Here is a 12,859-nt window from a genome sequence, read left to right as displayed (position 1 = left end):
TTCTGAAGGTCCTGACGTTTCTTCCTGAAGTTGCCCTACCAGATATTTAACTAGTTTCACTGGATCGGATAGTTGGCACTGCTGCAGAAGCCACTACTGACTGCCCGTTTCCTTCAGCATTACAAAAATAGCCTGCAATACTTGCAGCTCAATTTGTGACAATTTATAGGGCCATAACTACCTAGATCACTAGAGGCTTTAATAAAAGAAAAAAAGAAAAAAAATGGAGTAATGTTAGAAAGCGAGTTAAGGCTGGCATGTATCATTCCTTTCCAACTCTTTGCATGGCATGCATGTCCATCTTCCATCTTGTAATTCCCTCAATGCTCTGCCACACATTGGCCGAAATTTCTTATTGCAATAGTCTCAGCACTAAGGAACAAGATCTCAGAATAGCATATCCACACTCGCCCTTTCCCCGCCATTTCCTTCTGCCCCAAGCTGTCACTTATGCCTGCACACATTGTTGTCAAGGAAACCTGTCCTGGCTTTTTCATTTCACTTAAGTTTCCCCTTGGGTTAGCTCTGCCCAGAACAATTGCATTTCATTCTGCAGGCAGACTAAAAGATGTGACATGAACTTGTTTTTATTTGGGCAGACTACCCAATGCTAGCTGTTGTGTGTGCGGAGACTTCATATATAATCATCTGTACATTTATATTTCCCTACATACAACAGATGTGCAGTTCTGGAAATACATAGTCCCAAGTGACTAACGTGGATTGACACTGCGAGTCATCCACATGCTTAGTGTAATTAGGAGTATATGAGATCACAGCTTGCAAGCAGTTACCCAGATGCTCCTCAGTTAATGTTTTCCATTTTCTAACTCTCTAAATTTTAATGCCAAGACAAGTAATTCATGCAAATACGCTGATCAAAAATAAAATTACATATTTGCATTATTTCCTAATGAAAGAAACTTTTATGATTTAACTAGACTCCAAAAATCATGGGTTGAATTTGTTTTCACAACTGAGCCATTTTAAGAACTAATTTCCAGCTCTATTTCTTGCAATGACAAGAGATAGAGTCCTTGACTTACAGTTGGAACCAGAATTTTTGTTGTAAGCAATTGAGGTCATAAACTGAGTCAGACATAATTTCATAATTTTTGCAGCAATCAAGTGAATAACATGGTCATTAAGTGAATCCAGCTTCCTAGAAATTGGCAAGATTACAAATTGCAATCATGTGACTGCAGGATACTTCAACCAGTCGTAAATGCAAGCTGGTTTGCCCTAACACCCAATTTGCAATTATTTGATTGTGAGGGGCAGCTCAACAAGTACAAGGAACAGTTTTTAAACCACTTTTTCAGAGATCATAACTCTGAACTCTTATTAAATGGACAGATAAGTATTAACTTAGTTACTGACCGAAATCCAACAAGTTAACAGATAAAACAAATAGTTTATTTCAGGATCCTTAGTGCAATCAAAAGTAAGTGGTTTTATAAACAGTACTGCAACCTATAGTAGCCATATTCATAGAAACCTTTTAAATTACAGAAGGCCGCCAAGCCCAACAGCCAAAATTGTTCAATGCTGAAACTTGGTATACTTTTTTCATCAATCAGCTTTAAAAACAAAGCCAAAACAATTGGCCATGTGGCGTGGCTGCTGTGTGCTGGAATATGAAGTTTTTTGGATAGCCATTACAAAGAAAGACATCGACCAGCCGTTTCTCTTCTGCTTTTTAGTATTGAGGTGCTGCAGTGTGTCCTGGCCCTTCTGAACAGGGTCTGGACAGTTTCTTTTGTGTGAGATGGGGTGGTTGGGAGGCTGTAGTCCATGTGTATCGGTTTGCAGCAGACACAGGTTTCTAATGCTCCGTTGTCTAGTCTCCTTATATCGACATGGAGGAATGAGTGTCTATTGTCTGTTTTCTCTTTGCAATTAAAATTGATCCCAGGGAATATGTTACTGGGTGGGTGGTGTCCTCCTTCAGTTTGGGAGCATTTGATGATGATGAAAGGTGTCAATGATGTAGCATGTCCAGAATTTTGGTTGGATACCTCTTTCAAGTTTCCCCACCCTCCCCTTGGGTAATGAATTTGTAGGTTTAAAAGATGCCACAACACTCTTCTTGCATTGTGTTGTAGGTCTAGTGTAGAGTTGCTGTGAAGCTGCCTCAGAACAATGGTTGTTTTGCCAGTATTTATACAAAAAGGCCATCTTCTCTTTCTTACTTTCTGGTTCAGTCATTCTATAACTACAGGGAACAGAAAAAATGCATTCACTCAGTAGCATACAAAATATTTATTGAAAACAACCAGTATATATATATATAAGCTGTTTTTTAAAGTATTATTGTATTGAGATCAATTTTGAACTTGATTCCAGTTGAAGATAATGCATCATGCTGGTGTTTGAACCAATATCCCCCCCAACCCCCCCCCCCCACAAGTCAATCACTAAAGCATGGCAAAGATTACTAGTATCAGTGGTGGGTTCCGGCAGGTACGCCCAGTATGGGCGTACCGGTGCCTTCTGGGAGCAGCAGGCACCGTACCGGAATGGTGCTTTGGAGAGCCTGCCCATGTTCCTTACCTGTATTTGAGCTAACCAGGCCATTTGCGCATGTGCACGCAGTGTACAGCTCCTGCGCGACACTCCGCCGAGCAACTGCAGCGTCACAGGGCGGTGGGTGCGCATGCATGCGCAGCACATGTGTATGTGGTGGACACCCGGCCCCGCCACAGCATACCGGTTGCAATGGGATCCGGAACCACCACTGACTAATATGTGTGTATGTATATACACACTGCCCTTGTCCCACAAGGCTGCCCCATTTTCCTTTTAGTTGTCCTCTGCAGTAAGATACTTGTTCTCACCAAGTCCTAATTCTGCCTATCTATGTCAGTAGAAACAATGGCAGAATGCAGCAATGAACTCCAAAGAGGCTGGTGTTATGTCTGCAGGAGTAGCTGAAACCAAAGGCCATCTGCTTCCTCCACAAGCTAAAGTAAACAGAGTAAGAATGGGGAATCAGTGGCTCTAAAAATGGTGCTGAACTACAAATTCCAGCACAGCAAAATACAACTTCCAAAGACTCAGATTCCATCTTTCACAGTCTTGCTGCATAATTTAGTCACCTTTTGTTGTCTGCTAGATTCTTTTTCTTGTCTTCCTAAAGGGCAAATGTAATAGCAGTTCTATTAAATTTACTGGCTCTTTTCCAAATAGTCTCATAGGAGGCTTTGCTGCATATTCCATCCCAAGCATGACAAATGCATACATTGATGGAAGAAGGAAATTTTTGATGTTACTTGAAGCATAGGGAGTGTGTGCATGTTTAGAAAAGGATTATATTTGCAGTGGAAGACCAAAATGAGAAAGTCAGGCAACGAAATGGGTAGGCAGAAATGGTTAAAAACCAAGAAAGAACTGACAGAGAACCTGTAAAGCTAAATTCAGCTGACTGGAAAGACTCTTAAGCTTACAAAAATGCAGCAAAATGATGCCACTGTTATATGGCAGTTCTGCCATATTTTAAAGCCGCCACCGCCTCGCTGCTGCCGAAGGAGCTTGACCTGCTCCCGGGCAAAATCAAAGCCACTGCCCCACTGCTGCCTGGATAAGCCGCCTGCCGACGCTCCAGACAACGCTGCCTGGAGAAGTCTGCCACCTGCTCCTGAGACACCACACAGGTAAGCACTGGTTAGGGTCTTCAAATGTGGCAGCTGTAAGACTTGTGGACTTTACCGGTAAGTTCCAGAAATCCTGAGGTAACATGACTGGAGGAGGAATTCTGAGAGTTGAAGTCAACAGGTCTTAAAGCTGTCAGTACTTTTGCAATGGGTTTGGCTTATTGTTTTAAGGTTTAAGGCTTATTGCCTGTTTGCAGGTTGGGGTTAAGGCTAAGGCATATTATTTAGGGGGAGGGTGTAATGATCTGTGTGTGTATGAATGTGGTTTCAGCTACAGTGCACTGTATTGTTATAAATGACACATTATTGTTCTTTCTTGCAGAAAAATGTCAAAGCCCAAAAGGCAGGCATATACAATCTCTTTCAAGCTGGAAGTCTTGAAATATGCTGAGGAACATGGAAGCAGAGCAGCAGAGAAACATTTTGGATCACCTCCAACTGAAAAGATGATAAGAGAGTGGAAGAAACAGGTGGAGAAGCTGCAAAAGGTAAAAGATAAAAGCAAGCACAACTTTCGTGGGCTTCCTGCAAAGTGGCCAGAGTTAGAGGAGGAAATGAGAGACTGGATCACAAGTCACCAGAACAGTGGCTTCACAGTCACCACAAAAACAGTGATGTATGAAGCCAAACGCATTGCTACATGGAAAGCCATTCAGGATTTTAGTGGAACACCATCGTGGTGCTTCAGATTTATGAGGTGATGTGGCCTTGCTATGCGCTCCAAAACTAGAATTGCGCAAAGAATGCCAAAAGAGTATGAGGCTAAGATTCTGTCTTTTCATACTTTTGTGATAGATTCCAGGAGAAATAATTTTGAGATTGGCCAGATCAGGAATATGGATGAAGTCCCACTAACTTTTGATGTGCCATCAAACAGGACTGTTGATGTCAAAGGTGCCAAAAGCATAACTGTAAAAACTATGACATGAGAAGACACATTACACAGCTGTGTTGTCCTGCTGGGCAGATGGCACCAAATTGGCACCAATGTTAATATTTAAAAGGAAAACCTTCCCAAAAGAAGTGATTCCAAGAGGTTTTGTTGTGCATGTCCATGAAAAAGGATGGATGGATGAGCATGGCATGAAAGTATGGATTGTGGTCCAAGTGTGGTCCAAACATCCCAGAGGGCTTCTGAAAAAGCCAGCTTTATTAGTGCTTGACCACTTTAGAGCACATATTACTGACAACACTAAGAAAAAATTCAAAGAAGTGAAGACCAATCTAGCTGTAATTCCTGGGGATCTTACCAGCCAGTTGCAACCTCTTGATTTTTCTATCAACAAGCCATTCAAAGTTTACATGCGAGAAGAGTGGAACAAATGGATGGCTGCTGGTAATCATGCTCTGACACCCTCTGGATTAATGAGGGGGCCCAGTATCACTCAAGTTTGTGAATGGGTGAAAACCTCATGGAACTCAATGAAGGATGAAACTGTTACATAATCCTTCAAAAAATGTGGCATTAGCAATGCCTTAGATGGAACTGAAGATGATAACATTTATGAAGGTAGCGAAGAAAAAAATGATTGTGAGCAACTGAGCTTCCTAAATTCTGACACCAGTGACGATGATGAGTTCTTGGGGTTAACAGAAAATTAGAGAAGTGCTTGAACCTTCAAGTCTCTCCTCTTTTGTTAATGACAGTGATGATAGTTCTTAATACTGCTGTTGGCTTTACATAATTGTAAAAAGTATACATGGTTGTAAAAATTCTGCTATACTGGCATTTTATTAAATAATATATTACACCATTTGGTTCAGAATACTTTTTTCCTTGTTTTCCTCCTCTAAAATCTAGGTGTGTTTTATACTCCGAAAAATACAGTATATATTTAAAAGATAGAAAGGTCAAAAGAATCCATCGGTCATCTTAGCTGTACAATGTTCACAAAGAATAATACATGTTTATAACGGTATAAAAGCACAAGCTGTCAATGTAAAAATAATTTCCAAGCATGGATATTCTTTGAAAAAAATTACAATAATGATATTAATTGCAGGCCAAAATATAAATGAAATAAAAACCATAGGAACAAAATAGACATATTTCAGATATATTCTGACTTGAGACAAAGAATAAAGATCATATAAATCAATGAACTAATGCAAATTTTAAATATGTAACTATCCCCTGCAAATGCTGAATGACCATCTTCAAAGGAGTATGTTCTAGCTGAAATGCAGAGAAAAATGAATAATCCACTCATGAAACATGACAACTAGAGTTGATATATGCCTTTTCTGACACCACATTCACCAAAGGCAGTGTGAATGGGCAACACAAAGGCAAAATTTTACATCCTGAAATTCTAATTTTTAATCTATTATCTGATAATAAATAAAGCTTTTGTAGGATCCATACCTGCATCCTAAGAATTGTTTTCATTCAAAATGGCAGCTTTTTCTGCTAACATCTGAAAAACAAACCAAAAAAGTAAATATTTTGATCATTACTGGTATTGCTGCAAACATTCTATTGTAGTAATAAAATCTCAGTTACAACCTGAGTTAAAGGGAGAGAAGAGAAAGGAATCTTGTTGCCTCCTTAGTGGAACCCCAAATATTAATATATTAATATTAATATAGAAAACAACTATGGAGTGCTGCTTAAGGAGCCACCCAAGCAAGTAGCCTACTATGAAAGTAATTTCTTCAGGGAAACAAATTTGTTTACTGTTAGTTTTCCTCTGTGAACAGGTGTTCTACACTAAGCACTTACATCATTTTCTCTCAACAACCCTTGCTATATAATTAATGTGGACAAGTAGGTTCTTGAATCTTCTGTTCCAAAATCCTAATCACTATATCATAATATTTTTCAGTAAAAGTGGACAATTGCTTTCCTTATTATTTTCTGGCTCCAAAATGAATGTACAGTGATCCAGATTCAAAGCGGGAGGGGTGGGGGGGAGAAAGTGATTCAGGGCATGCAAGGGTATATGTGAAATGCTGAGGATTGGCTGGGGACCTTTTTCAATCATTTGTTCCTCTCAGTGATCCTAGCATGGAACAGATTATACTTTATCAACTGCACCAGGAAATGTTTCCAAAAGCAATTTTTTTTAAAATATACATATAGCATTATTTTTAAAGCAACTTACACAATAGCATAAAGTTACCTTTGTTTTAGAATAAACAGTTTTGTTCCATACGCGGCAAACTCCAAAGGAATAATCCTTAAGTGTTGTAAAGAAAAAGGCTGCAATAGGGGAAACTTGCTTTATGCCTTTTCTGACACCACATTCATTAGCAACCAAAACGAATGGGCAACACTAAAGGCAAGAACAGAAATTAACTGCACAAATACATGTGTATTTTACATGCTTAAAAATCATGCAGAAAAAAAAAGCCATTGCTTTGTGCATGGAGTTTATCAAGAGTGCCATACTCACTGCCAAGAAAATGTGAAGCTGTAGCTCAATGTTTCTCAACTCTTTTAAGACGCAGGGACGTTCACTATTCCCAGAATTCCTCAATCGGCATACCAGCTGTGGAATCTGGGAGTTGGAGTCCAAGTATCTTAAACACTTGTTAGGGTTGAGAATTATTGCTGAGGCTCAACTCATCAGAAAGGCATCAATTTAAGTAAAAGGCACTTGGAATAATGTCTGCCCAAGCAATAAATCAATCAATCACATAGATGCATTATACATGCAGAGCCAAGGGTCTAAAACAGAGGTCCCCAAAGTTGTTAACTTTTAAGACTCGTGGATTTCAACTCCCAGAATTCTGGGATTTGAAGTCAACGAGTCTTAAAAGTTGCTATGTTTGCCGCCCCCCCCCCCTCCCGTCTAAACCAGGCGGACGCAAGGTCTTCCCGTTGAATTCAGACTCACCACGTGCTTCTACGGGTCTCGCGCTTCACAATCGGCGGCCATGCACGCGCCTTTCCAGCGCAACGTCACGAAGGGCGCCGGAAGTCGTCCTCGCATTCTCACTTCTGTCCGGGAACCCGCCAAGGCTTTCGCCGCGCTTCTATCCCGGGGCGTTTCGTTGCTTTAGAGCAGGGGGTCTTCAATCTTGGCCACCTTAACACTTGTGGACTTCAACTCCCAGAGTTCCGCAGCCAGCTTTGCTGGCTGAGGAACTCTGGGAGTTGAAGTCCACAAGTGGCAATGGTTGGACACCTCTGCCTTGGAGAAACGGAAGCACGTTTTCTTCTCTACCTCAGGATCTGCCCGCCCGAATTTTTTTCCCCTTCTCATTTTGCGCCGACTTAAGATTTAACGGCACGCTGCATCGAGCGGTTGAAGCGGCGGCGGCGGCGGGAAGGTGGGACGAGGTTTGCAATGCGCCTTTCCCCGATCCCGAGGCGCCAGGAGTTGCAGTGCAAAGTTACCAGAGCGGTTTCTTAGCTTTCCTCGGCCCTAAAGACAGTCTTGCTCTACGCGCTCTCTTCTCCATCTTCTCTCTCAGGCTCCACCAGTTGGGTGGCCAATGCAGGCTGCCCGCCTCACCTCGGCCTGCAGATCTTTCCTCACCCGCTTTGCTTACCTCCATAACCGCCGCGACAACCCCGCTGCGCGCCAGAAAGAGAAGGACGCCCTCCTCTGCCTTCGGTTCCCTTTATGCTTTGCTCCAGGCCGTACCATTGCCAGGGCGGCGGGGGTGCAAAGGCGAGAAGTTAAAGGAGAGGAAGACCCTTGGCCCGTCCCTCTAAACCTGCACGTGGAGAGTTGGGCGAACCCTCCTTCCCTTTCCTCTGCAATAAGCGAAAGAAGAATAAGGACTGTGCCAGCCACGGATGGCGCTCTCTCCGCCCCTTATTAACGGTCCTCGAACCACAGAACAGAACATAGAGAAATGCATAATATTTTTTTTGCAATAGCTGTAGTTCCTGCATAGATATTTTCGTTTGTTTAATAATTGGAGTCCAAAGGAATTCTGGGAGTTGAAATCCACACATCTTTGAAGTTTGAACAATGCTGATTTAAGCCATGCATGCTTTCGAAGTAATTTTAAAAAATACACAACGAGCGCAAAATCCGGTTTCCAGCCTTTTTTGTGATCATTTCTCCTTTGATTACATGTTAAAAAAACAACATTAAACGCTTTCGGGGATAAAACAGAACAGCTCTAAGAGCATACAGGGTCATATAAATTTGAATTGGGCCCTTTACTCTTTTTAACATCAAGGGTAGAATATTTGGTTAAAATAAGTCCCCCGTTTAATGGGACCTGCTTTCTTTATTTCCAAGGATATTACAGGTTGAAAAATTAATGGCAAAACTGACTATCTTTGTGGGGGCTTCATCACTTGAGACTTTCAAAAAGAGATTGGACTGCCATTTGTCAGAAATGGTGTAGGGTCTCCTGCTTGAGGGGGTGAGTGGGTGGGGAGTGGGTTGGACTAGATGACCTACAAGGTCCCTTACAGCTCTGTTAATCGGTTAAATCTCTTGGTTTAATGGAAACTATGAGGATCTGGAAGAACCCAAAGAGAAAACTACTGAAAAGCTAGCAAAAGATGTCCTAATTCCTGGCTTTAAATGTGACTTGCAGTCATGCCAATTAACTTATGTTGCACAAAAGAATGGTTTTGATTAGAGAGAACCTCAGATGTATGTTTTGAAAGGAACAGTCTCCTTTCGATGGAGATTTATGATCTGGGGAAACAACAAAGTGTTTTGTGACTCTTTGATGATTAGCAGATGCATTATGGAACAAGCATAGTCTTACTTTAATTTGGCAAATGAATATGAGACAGAAGAAGAGGGAGTACATGCCAAGCAAAATGCATGTTTTGTTGAAACAGTTCTCCTAAACGTTTGTACATGATAATGCAAATCTTGATTTAGTGGTAGAAATGCATATGGATTTCAGATCCTTATTTAAATTGTTCCTAGTGCTTCAAGTAAGAAATACCCTTCAACAAAATCATCTCCTGGCTATGAAACATTTTTTCCCCCCAAATATGTTCAATAAACCAGTGAATTGATTGTAAAACTGGCAAAACTGTGGTGGATGTATGCAGGAATTATGACTAAAGCAAAAAGTGTGGAAGGTTTTTTAAGGCCTGGAACTTGAAAATGTTATCAGATGCCTTCCTTATTCACTGAATTATTAGAAGAATAAGGGACAGCACAAGAAAGTACAACACAGTCAGACTCACAAGTTCTGTTATAGTATGTCTTAATAAAAGTAGTGTTGGAAGCAGTGATGGGTTACGACCGGTACACCCTGGTACGGGCATAACAGTGCCTGCCGGGAGCACCAGGTACTGTTCCGGTACGATGCTCCGGAGGGCTCACCTGCCCACCCGTGCTCCTTATCGTTATTAGAAGTTTTGGGAGCTTCCGCACACGCAAACAGCGTACGGCACCTGCACGATGCTCCGTCGAGCAGCTGGAGCATCACGGGTGGTAAGTATGCATGTGTGTGCCGCGTGTGTGTGCTGTGCACATCCATATGGTGGACACCTGGCCCTGTTGCACTGTACCGGTTGCAACAGGATCTGGAACCCACCACTGGTTGGAAGAAATACCCCTCTGGGTTCAGTTCCAAGTGGAGAGAAAGACACTGGAAACATGGAGGCTGATTGGAAAGATGGTTTATTGATGAACAGGACCACATGGGCTTGAAGTCCGGGTGCATCGGAACACATGGAGTAGAGCAGGGGTGTTCTGTAGGGAGAACGAGGCAGACAGGGACTGAGGCAAGGCAGGTTGAAGCTAACACAACCTTTATTAACAGTGACAAACAGCTCATATGTAAGGCAAACCTCGAACCGGCAAACAGCAAAGCAATGACAGCTGACAGCTCTTTTATACTCGAGCTGTCAGAGGCTTAACCAATCAGGTAGCTGATTTCTCCCGCCAGCAGGCTGCTCGCGTCGTAGCCAATCATGAGCCAGCAATGCAAGTCTATGGCAGGGAACTTTAGTATATAATACCCCTCTCCTCCCAGTTAGCACATGCGTAGTCCTCCAAGTTCACCGGCCGGTGTCGGCTCCGCCCTGATCGTCTTAGTTCAGGGGCAGCGGTCAGAGGAGGAGTCTCTGCTGGCTGGGCCTGTGGAACTGCTGGAGACTGAGCGGCCGAGACGGCAGGAAGAGTGACCTCAGCTGGACCAACTGGACTGCCAAGTAGCGCAGGCGATGAGAGTGTGTCGGGGCAAGTCCCGGGAGCGGCTTCTAGCGGCATTAGTTCATCAGGGTAGGATTTGGCCTGCCCTGGTTGGTGATCTGCGGCACCGGTCGATCTTCGGCGAAGCTGGTTAATGTGTCGGCGCCACTCCCTCCCATCGTCGAGCTGGACCTATAAGAGTAGGGTCCAGTTAGCTGTACTATCTGTCCAGGCAGCCACCTCGGTTTAGCCCCATAGTTTTGGGCGTAGACCAGGTCTCCTCCATTAAGGGCTTGGGTTCTGTTGTCTGTGTTGGGGCTTTTCTCTGATACATAGCTGGGGTGCAGCCGGTCCAGGGTTGTCCGGAGCTGGCGCCCCATCAGCCGTTCTGCTGGGCTTTGGTTGGCGACCGGGCACGGTGTTGTGTGTTGTGCCAGGAGGTATTGGGACAATTTGTTGTGCCAATTTCCTGTCCCCAGGCGGCCCAATGCCTCCTTAGCAGACCGGACGATCCACTCCGCCTGGCCATTGCCAGCTGGGTGAAACAGAGCCGTGGTCGCATGTCATATGCCTAGCTGTCCTAGGAACATTTGGAAGGGTGCCAACGTGAACTGGGGCCTGTTGTCGGACACCACCACGTCTGGCAGCCCATGAGTTGCAAAAAGCCTTCCCAACACCTTTATGACAGCCTCCAAAGTGGTGCACGGCATGAGGACCAGCTCCACCCACTTTGAGTAGGCATCTACTACAATTAAAAAGTTCTGCCCTAGGAATGGGCCAGCAAAGTCCAAATGGACTCGTGCCAATGGAGCCCGGGGCATCTCCCACTCTCTGATGGGCACTGACAGGGGAGCCGGCCTCGGCTAATGGCATTGTTGACAGGCGGCCACCCAGTCCTCTATCTGCTGGTCAATTTTGGGCCACCACACGTAGCTCCTGCCCAGTGCTTTCATGCGCACAATTCCTGGGTGAGCAGTGTGCAGGCAACTCAAAATTGGCGCCCTAAACTTGTGGGGAGGTACTACCCAGTTTCCCCACAGCAGGCATCCATTGAGAACGAATAGCTCATGCTGGTGTATGTAAAAAGGCTGGAGCTCCTGACCAACTGGCCCTTGCGGCCACCCCCTGCGGACCCAGTCCAGCACTTTGGAGAGAACGGGGTCTGTTGCAGATAGCCTTGCAATATCCCAGGAGGATATTGGCATGTCTAATTCCTCAACTAGGAGGACTGAGGCAGTGGGGGCAGAGTCAACAACAGGGCATCTGCATGCCCCAAATTCTTTCCCGGCCTATAGAGCAGCTGGTAATTGTAGGCAGCCATGAAAACTGTCCACCTGGACATCCCAGGTGACAAAATTTGGGGGGCTCTGGCGGTCCCCTGCCAAAAGACCCAAGAGGGGTTTGTGGTCAGTGACCAATTGGAAAAAACGACCATAGACATAGTCGTGAAAACGTTTGACCCCTGCTACAGCAGCTAGGGCCTCTTTGTCTAGCTGACTGTAGTTTCTTTCCGGAGATGAGAGTGTGCGGGAATAATAGGCAATTGGGGCTTGTGAGCCATTAGGAAGGACGTGGCTCAGAACAGCCCTAATGCCAAAGGGCGATGCATCGCATGCCAAAACCAAAGGGAGGCGGTCACTGTATTGGACCAGCAGTGACTGGGACGTGAGGACGTCCTCAAGCGCCCTGAAAGCATGGGCTTCCTTAGAACCCCAATGCCAGGGCGTCTTAGAGTCCAAAAGCCTGTGTAGGGGCAGCCAAGGAAGCCTTATGGGGCAAAAATATGACATAAAAATTGAGAAGCCCCAGAAAGGCTTGCAGCTCCACTTTAGATATGGGTGTGGGGGCTTTTTTGATAGCCTCTATTTTGGACGGGGTAGGGTGGATGCCTTTGGCATCCACGAGGTAACCTAAAAATTCTACGTTGGGGACACCTATCTTGCATTTCCCTCACTTCAGTTTAATCCCCGCCTCGCGAAATCTGTGCAGGACCGCCCTTAACCTGTCAAGGAGATCGGCTTGATCCCTGGCAGAGGAAAGCACATCATCTAAATAGGGCACTACCCCAGGCAGCCCTTGGAGCAGTCGCTCCATTAGGCTCTGAAAAATTCCCGGGGCTATGCTAACTCCAAACTGTAA

At 44.3% G+C, this 12,859-nt stretch overlaps 1 long non-coding RNA gene across 1 annotated transcript; it reads right to left on the bottom strand.

Moving 5' to 3' along the window:
- Nucleotides 1-253: 253 nt before the first annotated feature.
- Nucleotides 254-8,542, bottom strand: LOC309387172. The gene is made up of 3 exons (XR_014174550.1): nt 7,493-8,542; nt 6,019-6,070; nt 254-2,215 (listed from the first exon to the last, which is right to left on the bottom strand). It is a non-coding gene; the product is annotated as an uncharacterized lncRNA (long non-coding RNA).
- Between the last annotated feature and the right edge of the window lie 4,317 nt (nt 8,543-12,859).

The sequence above is a fragment of the Natrix helvetica genome (genome assembly GCF_964273705.1).
Source record: "Natrix helvetica genome assembly, chromosome: 2".
In the NCBI taxonomy this organism is placed as follows: Eukaryota; Metazoa; Chordata; class Lepidosauria; order Squamata; family Natricidae; genus Natrix; species Natrix helvetica.
This window is presented reverse-complemented; position numbering and strand designations above follow the sequence as displayed.